An 18,309-nucleotide genomic window follows, 5' to 3' on the forward strand; every position below is an offset into this window, starting at 1 on the left:
AGACAAAATTATGCACACTGGGCTGGGATACTAATTACGACTAAAACACACCACCATTTAGTACAAATGGGCTCCATAGTGGTTATGGATGTATTCATCTGTGATAGGTAACCCAGTCCGATTGTGTATGCAACCAATTTGGGCTCCAATTTGAGAAGAGTGCAAATACAAATATATACTCACTTTAAAATTTTAATTATAATAAAAGGTTAATTACTTAAATATACCCTACGATTTGGTCAAAATACTTAAATATACGTTTTATATACCACATGGTTTGCAAAATTAATTTAGATATACCTTGTAAGATGGCCCTATATACCACAAATAGTGTGAATCATGTGCCCTAAACTCAATGTTGTCATAATCTTACACTATTCATCTCTTTTTCTATATATAGTTTAGATGAATAATCTAGAAAAATCTTTGTCAAGATGGTGTATTATATAAATAATTTAAGGCATGCTTACCTCAAGTGGGGTTCTCCTCATCTCTTCAATGAGGGCCCCCCTCTTAACACTAGAATTGGGGATGGTCAGACCTATGCTACCATTGTTGGAAAACGTAAACAGAAAAGCAAATAGAGAGACAATGTATGTGTTTGGTTCCGTTTGCATTTTTTCATTCAACATTTGTACTTTATTTATTTATAAAACCGAGAAAGATAATAATTACAACCGTTTATGACAACTAGGTGCCACTAGACACCACATCAGCATAACAGTGAAAAAACGCCTAACCGTTTGGGAAAAGCTTTAAAAAATAACTTTCCCAAATGGTAGATGTGCACAGAAACCAAAGTCACCTTTTGCTATTCTCGATACATACAGAAGAGCATGAGAGGGGAATTGCACGTGGCACCGATGTGGCAACGTTTATTGAATAAACGCCCACTGTTCCAAACACCCTCAATTCTAGAAAAGAAGTTAAAAAACAGGGTAAAAGACCTAAACATCCCTTGGTTTTCCATGTAAATACTTAATCTTCCCCTCATTTTTTAAAATTGGACTATAGCAGTCCTTATTAGCTGATGTCATCAGACAAAAATCCTTTAATAACAACTGAAATCCAAGAAATAGTGATATCTGAATGGATAGGAAGATGCAATAGCTAAATATATAATAGCTATTCTCTATAGATTAAATATGAGGAAAAAAAAGGCTACTATTTTACGATTTTTGTTTCTTGTAGAATTGGTGTTGTTAGGCAGGATTCGTCAACATTTTTTATCTAGCTCATTTCAGGTACACCTTAGAAATTATATTTTGTTGGGTTCCTTGTATACATATGTTAAAGTCTAAACAAATAGATAACTGTAGTTTGTTTAGACAATTGTCAAATCGTTAAATTAGTTAAGGTCAAGTTGTTAGATTAGTTAAATAGTCAAAACTATTTAACTGTTTTGTAACTCATCACAAATGGAAGGACGTCACCTCATCGCAAGAACCCCACCTTATCGCAGCCTGTATTTTTTGTCTATATATACCTTTTGTCTCAAATCAATAAACACGTATTTTTTCTCTCATTTCGAATCTTCTTTTTCACATGGTAACAGAGCCCTAGGCGATAAAACCCTAGTTTCCCATTTCTTGACCATCAATCTTCTTTTTGTCCTCCTCTTTCTTGTTCGTAGTTAACCTACGATTTTCTCTATCTTCGTTCTCTTTCTTGGTTTTTTGATTTGTGGCCAAAATGACTACAAAATTGAACTATGACAGTGACATCAATTCTTCCATAGATCCGTCGTCACCATATTTCCTTCATCCATGAGATAACCCAGGTGCAGTACAGGTATTGTTTTTGCTAAATGGAGAAAATTATCTGACTTAGAGACGTGCATTGACCAACACTCTTAGTCCCAAAAATAAGATCGAATTCGTGGACAAAATGATAAGTAAGTTAGACCTCACCAGATTGACGAAATTGAGAGCTTGGTCAAAATGCAACTACATGGTGGTCTCGTGGTTGTTTAATGCCCTGCCATGAGAACTACACCAAAGTGTTGCCTACATTGAAACCGCACGAGAAATTTGGGTGGACCTGGAGTAGAGATTTTCTTAGGAAAATGCTCCACAAAATTTTCATTTGAAGAACAAATTGGCCATTTTGCGCCAAGAAAACCTCTCAATCGCATTATACTACACCAAGATGAAGGGGATTTGGGATGAACTCTCTGTTTATACCCCAATCTCAGTTTGCGCTAACTGTGGAGCAACGGATCTCATTGTAGAAAAGGAAAAAGAAAAGGTTTATTAGTTTTTGATGGGCCTCAGAGATCGTTTTAATATTATATGATCAAATATTCTGAGCATGGAACCATTACCAACTGTCACCAAGGTCTATGCATTGATTGCCCAAGAAGAGAACCATCAGTTTTTCTCCACTTCTTGCCCTCCAACCTCTGAAGCTATTGCTTTCTTTTCTTCTGGTTCAAAGAATTCATCCACAAGACAGAAAGAAAGGTCAAAGTTTTGCTGTGACCATTGCAAGAAACAGGGTCATAGCAAGGATCAGTGTTACCTCCAGGATGGAAAAAAGGAAAATAAAAAACAAATAGAACCAACAACGAATAGAACATCAAACACATTGCGAATTAAACATCCTTTATCTCCATTGGTAATGGCGCTTCCCTTGTTCCTAGACTGTCACTTAAACAATACCACTAGCTCATCACCTTCTTAGGTGCGAGTAAGTAGGAAACCTCAACCTCCAATTTCGCTAGTAAGTCTTTGGATCCCTACTTAATCTTGAACGTCGAACACTGGCTACTAGACAGTGGTTTCTCGGATCACATGGCTCTGACTACAAACATTTCTGATCAGAACCACTCTAGAATGATTGGAAGGGTAATTCACCTACATGATGGCACAAAATTAATCATTGAGTCACATGGCTCTATAAACATAACACCTGAGATTCAATTGAATGATGTTTTGTTCATCCCTGGCTTTAAGTGCAACTTACTATCAATCAGCAAGATTACTTCACAACTGAATTGTGTCTCAATACTTTTTTTTTAAACTTCTGTGTAATATAGGACCTGAACTTCAAGAAAGTGATCGAAATTGACAAGATGCGTGACAGTCTTTATCACTTTATACCAGTCACACAATCAACGGCCTTACACTCCTCAGGTTCAAATCCTGATGCCTCTTCCAACCTTTGGCACTCAATATTGGGACATGCGTAACGACTGGCCTTGATTCCTGCAATACAACTATTGGAACATATTGATGAACAATGTTGTGACACTTGCTTAAAGGCTAAACAACCTCATTTATAATTTCCTATTAGTACTACTAAGTTTAATAATTATTTTGAGATAATACATGTAGACATTTGGGGTAGTTATCGAATCCTTCCTTGTCAGGTTCTAGATACTTTCTCACCATTGTAGACGATCATTCTCCTGCTATTTGGGTTTATTTGATGAACTGAAAATTTGGTGCATACATGTATTTAGCTATGTTTTGCAATATTGTTCAAACACAATTCCAATCTCATGCGAAGTGTATATGGACAAACAATGGACAAGAATTCTGTTCAGGGCTTATGCAATATTTTTTTAATGAGCATGGCATTCTCCATCAAGCCAATCTCCTTATACGATTATGGGGAGAATGCATTCTTACTACCGCCTACATGATCAATTACCTCCCTACTTCAGTCTTGAAGGGTAAGACACCATATGAATTGTTGTATCACTGGGCACCTACCTATGATCACTTCCGAACATTTGGCTACATCTATTATACTAGCACACTTCAGCAGGGTAGAGACAAATTTGCTCCACATGTTCAAAAATGTGTGTTCCTTGGTTACCCTGATGGACAAAAGGGATATTGTATATATAGTTTGGAAGAAAACAAATTGCTTGTCTGGTGAGACATTCACTTCTTTGAAGATTAGTTTCCATATCGGAATTCTACCACTAATGACACACAAAGCCCGATTATACCATTGCCAGCATCTAATGATGTTACATCCAAACTGCTATAGTCCAATGATCATCCACCTATAGATAATCATGATACAAATCAGTCTACCATTGATCATCCATCTGAAATGCCAACTGGGGACAACATTTCTATTGATATTCCCTCTCGCCCTAGGAGGGAGCACCGGCCTCCAACACATTTATCTGTCTATGATTGTCCAACAATCCATGCTTTGAAGGTTCATTTAGTCACTCCTTACCCACCTAAGGTCACCAACAGCATTCCCAACCTAAAACCCACCACATATCAAGAAGCATATAACTCTGATCATTGGAGAAGAACAATGGCGGTCGAGTTAGTAGTCCTTGAAGCCAATCAAACCTGGACACTGACTAACCTACCTAGCAACAAATCAACAGTGATTTGTAAATGGGTCTTCAAAGTAAAGACCCATCTAGTTGCAAGGTGCATCTAGTTGCAAAGGGATACATGGTGGCAACAACAAGTGAGCAGGTTTGGCTTAAACAGTTGTTCTTAGATCTTGGACTTGATTATTCACAACCCATGCAACATTTTTGCGATAACAAGGCAACACTGCACATTATGGCAAATCCAGTTTTTCATGAACGGACCAAGCATATCAAAATAGATTGCCACTTTATAAGGGAACTCATTCAATCACAGTCCATTACTACAACTTATATTTCTTCTAAGGGACAACCTGCAGACATACTCACCAAAGCTCTTGGTCGCGATCAATTCCACTTCAGTTTACCCAAGTTGGGCATCCATCCACCTCCTGCTCTAACTTGAAGGGGGCGTGTTAAAGTTTAAACAAATAGACATATGTAGTTTGTTTAGACAACTGTCAAATTGTTAAATTAGTTAAGGTCAAGTTGTTAGTGTTAGACAGTGTATGCCCTTAGCTCCAATCAGAATGATGTACCTTATGACATTTAATGTAAATGAATAAAGTACATATTTGATTCATGTTATTATGTGTGTTTCTGTGTAATACCCTTAAACTGGACACATATGAGACTCGTGTTAGTTTAGAATCTTCACAACCATTGGATAGATCTGGGGAGATTTATCTTGCCAAGGCTGACACTGATGTGTCACCAAGTTGGTTGGGGTAGCTTGTCTTAGCTGCCAGGGTGAGACCTGAGGTACATGCACTGTGAGTTTTCTTGAAACCCTGAACCGGACTAGAATTCCAGTATTGCCCTGAACCTTAGAGATAGATGGGCAAAACTGGAATGTTACACCTGACCCCTAGACTCGATTATGATACTGCACTAGGTGTCAGATTGGGCTATCTTTAATATGCCAATCAGTGAGATCCTTAGAGGGGTCAAAACCTGGGTATGTTGGGACAGTCCAAGAATTCATTTGAGTGGGTGTTCATAGTGACAGGATCATTCCCTTTGTCGGACAAAGTGAATGATCGGGGATGCACTCTCGATGATGGAAACCAAAACTGTCGGCAGTTGATTTCAATCGTTCAAATTTGTTTTGTAAAATATATTTATATAGAGATATGCATATATATATATATATATTATGGTTTCAAAATATTTGCGAAATGTTTTAATTTTCGGGATCCATGTGAGTAGAGAGTGCAACATTGTACATTGCAGCCGAGGGAGAGGTCCTCTCTTGTCGGGCAATGTTTGATCATTATGGGCTGAGAGGTTAAGTGTAAGACCATTGAGGGTAATACCTGATGGGCTAATCTTGCATCTGCCCACAGCCCTTGGGTTTTTATAAGGTGGCTTGACCCAGGGACCATTTAGTGTAAATGTTGGGCCCATTAAGAGCCCATGGTGATGGACTTAGGGGTTTATTATCAACTATAGTGAATTCGACCAGGCCTTGTAACAGAGGTTGGGCTGAACCCATGTGGCTGATGTGTAGATCAATGTTTGGGTCTCACGCCATACAAGGATACCCAATTGGGTAGTAGTTTGGAGGATAAGTGAGCATATGGACTTAATGGGCCTAAAACCCAATTCAAATTGGTTTAATATGATTAATTAAAGAGAGGCAGTTCTGAGATATAGATGAGTAGATAGGATAAGGGATTGTCTCTATCCACTCAGAGAGTCTAGATCCAAATAGAATTTTGGATTAGAAAACTCCTAATTAGATTAGGAGGGTTGATCTTTATCTGCAGATAAGATAAGGGATTATCCTTATCTTTTAAAGAAAGTATAAATCCAAATACAAGATTTGGATTAGGAAACTCCTAATGGGATTAGGAGAACCTCTCTTTAAGGCTATAAATAGAGAAGGGCGAACCCCAATTCATCCTTCAAGATTACTGATTCAAGAGAGAAGACAACTGCAGTTGGACTGACACCATCTTCTGCTCTTGCCTTCTCCTATTCTTGATATCAGTTTTTGGAAGAAAAACTGATCTAAAGTCATGCCCACTCACCCTCCATTAGATTCTTGGTGAAGAATCAGGTTTTTGCTGAAGAACCACCCTATTGATTCTGCTCCACCCTACGCTGTGCCATCTTCAGTGGGAGCAATCTTTGGTGATCTCCTTGGGTGTGAACACCTTCATTGGGAGTTACTATTACTTTGTATCAGGTATATCCCTTTTCCACCTTTTGGTTTCAAATCTGGTCTGGTTTAGGGTTCAAGATTGATCATTGAAAATGCAGTTTTCTAAAATAGGGAATGTGATTCCCACATGGGAGACAAAGAAATTTTTGAAATTTCGCCCAACCTACCTACAGGGTTCGGCCATCCATATGATGGATCTCTCATCCCTTCAGTTAGATTAGTTAAATGGTCAGAACTGTTTAACTATTTTGTAATTCATTGCAAATGGAAGGATGTCACCTCATCACAAGAACCCCACCTTATCACAACCTGTATTTTTTGTCTATATATACCTTTTGTCTCAAATCAATACACACATGTATTTTTTCTCTCATTTCGAATCTCCTTTTTCACAACATACGACAATGAATTTCTAAACCAGCACTCGGTGTTTGATTAAGGCTATGTTTGATTTGAAGGAATATGGAGGGAAAGGATAGGAAAGGTAAGGAAGCCTTTACAAACCTTGTACAAGTTTTTCTATCTTTCCCTTCTTTTCCCTACTTTTTCCTTCAAACCAAACATAGCCTAATAGTTCCTCATCAATATTATATAGTAGCTATTCATCTATGCTAAGGCCATGATGATGCATAACAGAAGAAATTGGAATCCCAGGAGAGGCAACGACCTACCAAAATTTTAGATGAATTCAAAAATCTTGAAAATCCTTTAAAGTTTGGATTTATGTGAGAATATATTCTCCAAAGACCTTAAATCCATTTGGAGTGGGCCCCATTCACTATCTTGTAATGAATAATGGGTACGGTATCTCTCTATTATCTTGCTTGAATGTGTTATTCAAATGGCTGGATTCCGCTATTTTAAAAATTTAAAGATTTAGCAAGGGTAAAAGGGACTTTCTAGTGATTCCATTAGACATAATCTTGGCAGGAGGGATTTAGTCCAATTTGAAAAGAGAGGAAATGTTTCATTATTTACCTAAAATATTAGGTGAACTGGTGAGGTTTAAGTCTTTTATACTAAAAAATAACAATGATACTACTATTTGTTTTGATGAACCATCACCTAAAACAGGTTTTCTCGTCTTTAAAATATGATTTTCAAAACCGAATTGGATCAGAAAACCATGGAACTTGTTAGGTAATTAGTTCCGTTTCACCTTAACACCACCTTTTGGCAAAAAAACTGATGATTTTGGTCAATGACCTGCTGAACCAGGTGATCAAAGTGTTGATCTGGACAATAGTTTTTTGCTGTTTTTTTTGTTAGATTTGTCGATCTGGATGTTGGACCATTTGACCCAAGAATCAGTTCCTATCTGATCCGGTTTTAAAAACTTACTTTGAAATTTTAGCCACATGAACCATAGATTATAGATGAACCAATGAACAGTTCATTTGGACTTTTTCATAGAATTAGGGCCCCACTTGAAGTCTTATATATATATATATATATATAGGATAGGGGTACTGTCTCCGTACAGGAAATGGAATCTACTTGTGCGAGTAGATTCCTACATGAGAGTAACCCATTTCCTATATAATTAGAAGTAGAAATTTGCTGAATAAAAAAATATATAAAAGAAAAGAGTGTTTCTTCAAGAGAAGGAAGAGAGAAAGAGAAGAAGAGAAGAAAAGGTTTTGAGAAGTAAGAGAGCATTATTCTGGCTGCCCCCTCACTTATTATTTATAATAAAAAATATAACAGTTTGAATAGGATTCAAAAACATAATAAGATTTGGATTCACATAACTATTGTGGTTCCCACTACCTATATAAATCCTAACATAACACAACTATTCTAAAATAATCACAAAAATCATCCAAATTCCCAACTTGCATAGATCATGCTCAAGTTTGTTCTTTGCAACTCCTTTAGTGAGAACATACGAAAAATGTGACTTTGAAGAGACATAAGACAAGAAATCTTCTTTGGTGGTTACCCTCTCCCTTATGAAGTGCTTATCAACTTCAATGTGTTTTGTTCTGTCATGTTGGATTGGATTATGGGCAATGTTGATTGCAGCTTGATTATCACTGTACAACATCATAGGCTCCTCTGCTTTACCTCAATCTCACTCAATATAGATCTCACCCAAAATAGTTTTGAGACACCATGGGCATGGATCTATACTCAACCTCTGCACTTGACCTAGCCATAACCGATTGCTTCTTGTTTTTCCAAGAGATCAAGTTTTCACCCACGAAAGTGCATACTCCTAATGTAGATCTCCTGTCATCTAAACACCCTGCCCAGTCTGCATCTGTATAGGATTCTAGTTTCAAATTTTCATGGTTTGAAAAAAGAATGCCTCTACTGGGGTGCTTTTTCAGGTATGTAAGTATTCTCTCAATAGCTTCCCAGTGCTGAACCCGAGGTGCATGCATATACTGACTCACAACATTGACGGCATAGGTAATATATAGTTGTGTCATACACAAATACAATAGTCAGCCTACCATTCTTTAATATCTCCCCACATCTTTTACCAACTCTCCATCCATGACATTAATTCTATGGTTTAGATCAATAAGAGTGTCAGCTGGTTTGGTTCCTAACTTCCTAGTTTCCCATAGTAGGTCAAGAACATACTTTTTTTTCCTGAGAAATGAAAATCCCATGTTTGGATCTTGCAACCTTAATCCCCAAGAAGTATTTGAGCTCACCAAGATTTTTGATCTCAAATACTTGTTGTAATAGCCATTTGAGAGCATCGATCTCTTCTAGATCATTTTCTGTAACCACTATATCATCCACATATACAATCAGAATTGACACTAGAGTGTCTCTCCTCTTCACAAAAAAGGTGTGATTAGACTAGGTTTGTGTGTACCCAAAATGGATAAGTGCCCCTCTAAAACCATAGAATGATTTTTTGTTTGCACACATTTCCTCTACCAATATTTTCATAAAAGCCTACTGCAATGTCCATATATACCTCCTCCTACAAATCACCATTGAGGAATGCATTTTTAACATCAAGCTGAAATAGAGGCCATGAATTGATTGTTTCTAGTGATAACAGAATACGAACTAAACTCATCTTAGCTACTAGTGCAAAAGTTTTTAGATAATCAATGCCATATGTCTGAGTATACCCTTTTGCTACCAACATTGCCTTGTACCTCTCTATTTTGCTATCAACCCTATACTTCACAATGAACACCTATCTACATCCGACTGTTTCCTTGTCTAGAGGAAGATCAATTATTTTCCAAGTTTGGTTTTTAACCAAGGCTTCCATTTCTTGTTGCATGGTTGTTTTTCACTCAGGTTTGGAAAGAGCCTCAGTAACATTCCTAGGCATAGACACAAAATCCAAGGAAGAAATAAAAGCTCAATAAGAGGGTGATAAGGCACTATAAGAAAGATGGTGTGAAATGCAATGGGCTATACATTTTCTCTGCCCTGGGTTGGCTTGGAATTTTCTTACCACACTCACTGCCTGAGAAATGTCAAGATGAGTGCACAGCATGGCATATATGATGCTCCCTATGGCTAAGGCATAGGGAATGTCCTTCATGCCCTCAATCTCCTCAGGAGTCTTGGGAGACATTCCCTTGAAGAGAGTGACTTCATGTCTAAAATGAACATTTCCCTTCTTAAAGTTCTCCATGCTGTATTTCTTGACTATTTTGTCAATATAAACCGATTGAGATAATCTTATTATCCTCTTCGATCTATCTCTATAGAGTCGAAGCCCCAGTATATAGAAAGCTTCTCTAAGATCTTTCATGGAGAATTGTTGTGAAAGCCATACTTTCACTGTACTCAACATTCCTACGTCATTCCCAATGAGCAGAATGTCATCTACATATAGAACCAAGAACGTAACCTTATCCCCACTGGATTTCCTATAAACATAGGGTTCATCCGGATTCTACTCAAAGTCAAACCTTTTGATAGTAGAGTCAAACCGGATGTTCCAAACCTTGCGGTTGCTGCATATAAATATCTTCAATAAGATCTCCATTCAAGAATGCAGTTTTGATATCCATTTGCCAAATCTCATAGTCATGATATGCTGTTACAGTTAGCAGGATCCTAATGGACTTAAGTATGACCACCAGCGATGCTATACTACATTATATCATTTCAAATTCTGATGTGTCAAAAGTTTCACTCAGAAAATTTAATATTTCATTTTTTCAATTTAGAATATAAAATTTCTGATTGTCATAATTATTTTTCTACCTTCTATTCATATATTCATGTAATGTTGGCATACAGGGACCCAATAAGCACAATAAATCATGAAACTGCAACTGCGCATAGTTGGAAATAAATTAACTGAACTGAATCTGGGTAGATAGCAACTTTTGCAAAGAACAAAACGTAGCATTTATAAAATTTTAGCATAAAAAATCTGTAAGTGTGTGATCAGATACATGAAAGCCAAACAAAACTAGTAGTTTTGAACATTATTTTCAACAATGGAGAGCAAGAGACACAAGAAAACTACTGCAGCATGGTAGACAATACTCATGCACATTTATTTTAATGTGACATGAAAGCCAAGTGTTATGTGCAGGTCTAGCATTTTGACATGTAACTCACTATACTTTTTATTTTGCATGATTCACTCACATTATCCCCTGCCCTTGATTTCCCATTGTTATTAGTTTAGCTTTACTCTTGATTCTTCAATTTCAAAACTTGTACCATGATCAACAGTAGTCTTCTTGTCTTGTCTTTATCTTTCTTCAGAGCCCTAGTATAGGCTTATATAAGAGAAGTCCTAGTCTAGTGTGTCATGAGGATAGGGACAAGCTGTATATATATAAGAGGGTTTAGAGTCTCCATATCTGAGCAGAGATCTACCAGCAATTACGAAGTTTAATTCAATCATGATCGGGTTGATTCTGGATTAGAAGATCTCAGATTAGACTCATCAAATGATGGAGGGAGGCTTGAATTTAGGCCAGTTATATACACGATCAGGTACCTATGAACTGATTCAGCTGGGGTTTAGTTTAGGCTCCAGTACTGTGTCTCCTTGTATTTAATGTGTCTACTACATGAATGCATATCTTTTTTTTTTCTTTGGTAATACATGAATTAATGCATGTCTTGGTTTACCTAATTATTGAATTTAATTTGGAACAAGAGTGTTCTGCATTGTATGTGTACTGATTTGAGTTGTTGTTTTTTCTTTATTTTAACACTAGCAACAACAGTGTAGTTTTAGGGAGTACATATATTCCATATGGGGGCTCACATCAATCGATTTATGGAGAAGAAAAAGATGTAATCGTCATATTTAGAAGGGACGAGGACTTCTCTGTCAACTTCTTTTTCCTTATTTCACTGCTTTCAAGGACTACTACTAGCTCAGTGACTGAACCTCTATGTGTTATTTTTAACCGTTCCTATAGGCCAAAGGGGTCCTAAAGCTTGTGTCGGGATTGGGTTTAACTAGCTTAGATTGGGATTTGGGAGTATTGAAATTCAAAGAAAATGTAAAATGTGAAGAGGGATGGAATAGAATAAAAGGTGGGCAAGGGATAAATGGAGATAGGTATTAATCCAGTCACAAACATGTGTTATTTTTTTTGTATACTGATTAGGGTGAATCCTGAATTTATAATTTTTTTATTGTTGTTGAGAAATCTAGTAACAAAATTTGAACCTGGAAGAAGAAGTGCATCATCTTACCTTGGAAATTTCAGGATACCAAGTTATCCACTTCATTAATTGGAATATTGTTTGCAAACCTAGAGATGATGATGGATTTACTATAGGATATCTGAGGAGAAAATACCACACCCCCCAAAGAAACAGTAAAGAAAAAAGAGAATAAATTTCCCATAGAAATGACTTAAGAAACCTTTAAAATTTATGGCATTCAGTAATTTGTAGCAAGTAGGAAATGTATCCAGATGGTGAGACTCACTCTTTGCATATATCACATGATTCACATCTTTTTGCTTGGGTTATATGTAGTCTTCTCCTTGACATTGCCATTTTTTCCAGCACACCCCTGGGTCAGAGAAGGGGGAGATGCCTCAGAGCTCCCTGTGGATATATCAGTGCTATCTAATATGCAGCAGTTTGTGAAGTACAGCCCGTTGAAGCAGTTTGCACTAAGGGTAAGAAGTGATTTTCTTGGTTGGAAACTTGGAGCCCGTTGTCTCAAGGACCAAATTTCTTCACCATCGCTTCCACTTAAAGAGCTCAATTAATTCTTATGTCTGCATTTATTTCATCTTGCAGGCCTTGGCTAGCACACTTGATGAAGAGGAGCCTGCTTATCTTAAAGATCAATTTGATGCAATTGATGTGGACAAAATGGCTCTATTAGTCTTGAAGAAATGAGACAGGCATGTTTTCTTTCATATTCTAGAAACTTGATTAGCAGGAATTCAGCTCCTTTTGTTTGTCATAACGTTTTCTGTATATATGCAGGTCCTTGCAAAAGATCTTCCTTGGAGACTGAAGCAGCCACAGGAAACCTTCTCTTCTATGATTACATGAAAAATGGACATTGTATTTTTTTTTAATCTTTTTTATTTGAACAATTGGGCATTGTATTTGAACAATTTATTTTGGATATTATAATAATTAATTGTGAATAAATTTTGTTTTAAATTGCATTTTTCTACATGTTTAAGTTTTATGTATAATTGTTATGGAAATAGGACCTTACTTTCCAGGCAGCTAGCATCAACATGAAGGCGAGCTTTTCTATGTTGGGATACCTTGTCTTGGCGGCGTAGAGAACCTTGTTGGCATAATATACAAGGCACTGTACTTTATCTATCTCTATCAAAAGGATTGAACTTATCACTTCGTTACTAAGAGGTACAATTTGAGCTTGCCCCTACCTATGGCCTAATCAGTAGACGTGGCGAGCTGAGGTATTGCTTTAGTTCATCAAAGGTGAGCTGGCAATCCTTGGTCCACTCAAAGGCTTCTATTTAGACATAAACCGGTGGTCTCATGTATAGGATAGCCTGGATCTTTTCAAGGTTTGTCTCTATGCCTCGCTGACTTACGATGTAGCCCAGGAATTTGCCAGAGGTTGCACCGAAAGTGCACTTGTTTGGGTTTAACTTCAAGTTATGTTTTCGCAAAACACCAAACACAAAGTTTAAATCAGAAATCAATTCTTTTGAAAAAAACATTTCTACAACCATGTCATTGACATAACATTCGACTTTATTGTTAATCAAATAAAAAAAACACAATTCACTAAACATTGGTAGGTCACCCCAGCATTTTTTAAACCGAATGGCATGACCTTGTAGTAGTACAGGCTAGTTTCGGTGGTGCAAGTAGTCTCCTCTCGGTCTTTAGGGTCCATCAAAATTTGGTTGTAGCCTGAGTAGGCATCCATAAAACAGAGTTGTTTATATCTCGAGGTCACGTCCACCAGGCGATTTATGCTAGGCAGGGGGAAGTTGTTTTTTGGGTAGACTCTATTTAGCTCTATAAAATCTATACACATCTGCCACTTTCCGTTTGCTTTCTTTACAAGAATAGGGTTTGCCACTTAGCTCGAGTATTGGCTTTCTCTATGAAGTCCGCTGCTAACAGCTTCCCCATTTCCTCGTTCACTATGTTCCACCTTTCCGAGTCAAGGTTTCTCTTCCTCTATTGGACTAGTCTAATTGTAGGGTCCACATTAAGCTTATGAGTTATTAAATTGGGGTCTATACCAGGAATTTTAGTGGTTGACCAGGCGAAAACATCTAAATTATTTAATAGGAAGCTTACCAGTTCTAATCGCAAGGGCTCTTTCAAGTGAGATCCTATCTGGAGCTCTTTCTCGAGTTTAGGTTCAGAGACCTGTATTGCGATTGTTTCCTCGATCGGGTGGGCTCTCTCCTCTGCATTTTCTAGTGGCGGATCTAAGTCAATGTCAATTGCCTTCTTGCCTTGGGCTTTTAATGAAGCTACATAACATTTTTGAGACTCTAGTTGGTTGTCCCATAACACCCCTACTCCTGTGTCTATCGGGAATTTTAACACTCGGTGGTAAGTGGAGACCACAGCCCATAGTGTGTGTAGAATCGACCGCCCTAAAATTTCATTGTAAGGTAATGAAGTAGTAACCACTAGGAAATCATGTTCAAAACACATCATATGGGGGGGGGGGGGGGCGAGCCCGCCAGTTAACCGATGGAGAGGTTCTTTGTAATACTGGTTCGATTTCAAAAATAGGCCCACGGTTTGAAATGTGAGCACCCCTACTAAGGGAGGGGTTCTTTGTAATGTGCCCATATAATTATTGATAAGATTCGATTTGAATCCACATATAAATGAAACAAATTAACTGGAACTACCATATATCCAATTAGATTTGATCCTTTACCTTCATCTCTTTCTTCCACCTAAGATAGTAGTGACTACACTATTATGTCTATCATATATCCCACTTTCTTTCTTAAGAATCCATGGCCCTTATCTGCAATTTATAGGTTTGATATAATCCAATCAAAGTTGTATTCCAATTGAATAAACTATAATACTTTTTTTGAAAAGATGAAACACATGGAGTTTAATTATTTTTGTACATGATACACTTTCTTAATTAGTTTTCCTCTCAAAAAATAATGATATGTAGTAGAGTACTTGTTAAGATTCATATGTATAGCAGGATTGGTTTGTTAAAGTAGGTTTTTGGCATAATGCTGTTTCTTCGAAAAGTGGCACCACGTCTGAAATCCATTTTTTGGGAAACGCCTGATGTTTGGTTAGCTGTCTTTATAAAAAGTATTTTCTCGGACATCTTGAAAATCAGGAAATGTGTAGTGTAAGAAAATGCCCTTTTTGATGTTTTCTCATTTTTTCTACTGTTGCTAGCAATAGTATGCTAACACGGCACTGGAAAATGCCTATGCAACAGAAACAACAATTTTACCAAATAGAAAACTCAAAAGAAAAAAAAAAAAAACAAAACAAAACAAAATGGCAATGCTTATGCAACACTGTCTTCTGAGAAAATGCATCATCTCCGAAAATGACATTGATTCCAAACACCACCGAAGTTTATAGGGGAAGAAGCCAAAATGACATTAGTTCCAAACACCGCCAAAATTTCTCTGGCAACATCTTGAAAATCGGGAAAGGTATAGTCTAAGAAAATGCCAATATTCTTCTTATTCACACGTAGCAATATTTTTTAAGCCAGGATAGAATTAAATAGTATGGTGTGTTAGGAGTAGGATGATGACCATCTAATAATGCAATATGCATGCTTATAAATAAACCTGCCCACATTGCAGAAACAGGAGAGAGAGAGAGGCCCTACCACCATCACTTGCATTGCATACCCACTGACTTTGTTGGCTCCTTTGTCCCTGATAATGACCGGGCAGCTAGGGGTGTCAATTGGACTGGATTTGATCAAATCCGACCCAGTTCACTGTGAGTCCATTATAAATGGACCAGGTCCAATCCAATCCAATGAATGTTTTGGACCAATTTGGACCGGTCCAATTCAATGTCTGGACCATCTAGTCTGTTTAAATTCATTTTGATTTAGATTGGTTTCAACCCAAATCCGGTCTATTGACACATATATTCTTATCTTATATCAATAGACACGATATTGGCTTAATCCAACTCAATCCAATATAAATTTGTTATGGATGGATCAAGTCCAATCCAATCTAATAAGTATTTTGGACCGGATTGATTCAATCTAATATGTCTTATTCGTCCGTCCAATTCGTCTAAATTAATTTTAGACTGGACGGGCTCCAATCCAAAACCGATCCATTGACACCCTTACAGGCAACTGCAGTTATTGTGCCATATACTAAGCATGAAACTTTCAATGCAGCAGAGGGTAATTCGCCCACTCAAGCACCACCCAACATGCAGCAGGAGGGTCGCCTTTCTCCCGAGCCTTGATGTCATCAGACGAACAAAAATGGCCTTATCCAACGACCCAAGATATACTGTGATGGATAGCACTTAGCAGGATAGGACATTTGATGAGGTCGTTTTCACTAACATATATAGTGGCCCAGTCGTCAGGCCAATTGAGTAGGGCTGTTTCTATTACTCTCGTTCATGGGATGTTCCTCTCAAAAAGAAGAGAAGTCATAGGCTCATAGTGATGATCCACTTCGGTCAACTTTCAATTATTATATTAAATTGGACAAAGCTGTTCTCTGAATATTGGATAATGTAATGGAAGCCAGAGAATCTTCAAGGTGGTGAATGAAGCAAATGAGTTCATCAATCTCTCTCTCCCTCTGATAAATATGATGATACAACGATCAATTAATTAGACGCGTTGGTTGCACTTACAAAGACGTGTGATAAATTTACACGCAAAAGCAACTTTTCTTGAAGAATAAGGCTGCCCCCTCGTCCCCCACTTCACAGAAAGATAGAAATGATGATGAAATTGGGAGAGCTCGTTGGAGATGCAAATCCATTTCAGTGCCGCCCCACTTCGATCCATTTCACTCTTGCCTGGTGGAAGTCGCCTAGCTAGCCATTTTGGGTTCATAAACCCGCCGGCCGGCTGACTTTTCTCGGAGAACTAACTACAAGGCTCCATCTCATCCCGGCAACATACTAAAAAGTAAAAACCCAATTATTCCTTCCCTAGGCATTGCCTTTTTTACTTTTACTTTTCTCTTCCCACCTCGCCTTCCTCTTCTTTGGTGATGTTTCATTGTCTAAGACGCACCAAATTATTTTAATTTGGTGGGTAAAAGCTATTTTGGTTTGGAGATTGCTAGAGAGCTGTAAATGAAATTGAATTTACTGTATTTGGTTCCATTTATATTTATTGAATAAATATTTATAGTTTATATGTTTATAAAATTGAGAAACATAATAATTACAATCGTGTAAGACAACTAAGTATCAATAAGTGCCATTAAATTTTATATCAGCGTAATTGTGAAAAAATGTCTGACTGTTTGTGGAAACTTTAAAAAATAATTTTTACAAACGGTTGATATGTACAAATCTGAAGTCAACTTTTATCATTCTCGATGCGTATGAAAGAATAAGAAAGAGAAACTGATGAAGTGGCACCTATGTAACAGCATTTATTAAATAAACGCCTACAAAACCAAACACCCTGTATATATTGGTTTTGGTTTTAAACTTTGTGTCGTGATTTTAATTGGATCAAAACCAATTTTTGCTATGGATTGAATTTGTGACCATAATATGTTGCACAAAACCTAGAAGCAATTTATTCGAATGACATAAAGAAATGGAAGCGAAAACAGAGATACTAAGAAATCAGAAAAGAGAAAAAACAAAATACAAGTTTATATGGCTTGGCCTTTCATCCAACTGAAATAGAGAGTGCAAGGTTAGACACACAAAACCCTAATCTCCAAAACATCCACTTCAAGCTCATCCATTCTCACTGTTTTGTTTGCACCCGATGCAATGAGAAACATATTTTGAGAATACCTTAGGCATTACATGTTTGGACCTATAAACAAAAAACGGGCCTGGTCCATTGTCAACCCAAGCTCAAACCCACCACGGACCTCAATGAAATTTTGCTTTCTAATTCTTCCCCATAGATGACAAGTTGGGTCATGGAGTAGTCTGCAAAAAAGGATTCAAGGCACAACTCAATAGAACAGATTAATGTAATTAATAATATATAAAGATCTCTTATTTTGTGATTTATGTTTAAAATGTTAAATTTCATATATATATATATATATATATACAACATATATGATAATTTTGGTTAAAAAACTTGCTTTATCAACATATAATAAACAGCCTACTATTTACTGTCAATTTGTAAGATTATATTATCAAAAGTAAAGTTCCAAATTGTTATACTATTGGTAATTATAGATTT

This window comes from Nelumbo lutea, chromosome 5 (assembly GCF_056320005.1).
Source record: "Nelumbo lutea isolate HS-2025 chromosome 5, American lotus-T2T, whole genome shotgun sequence".
Classification (NCBI taxonomy): domain Eukaryota; kingdom Viridiplantae; phylum Streptophyta; class Magnoliopsida; order Proteales; family Nelumbonaceae; genus Nelumbo; species Nelumbo lutea.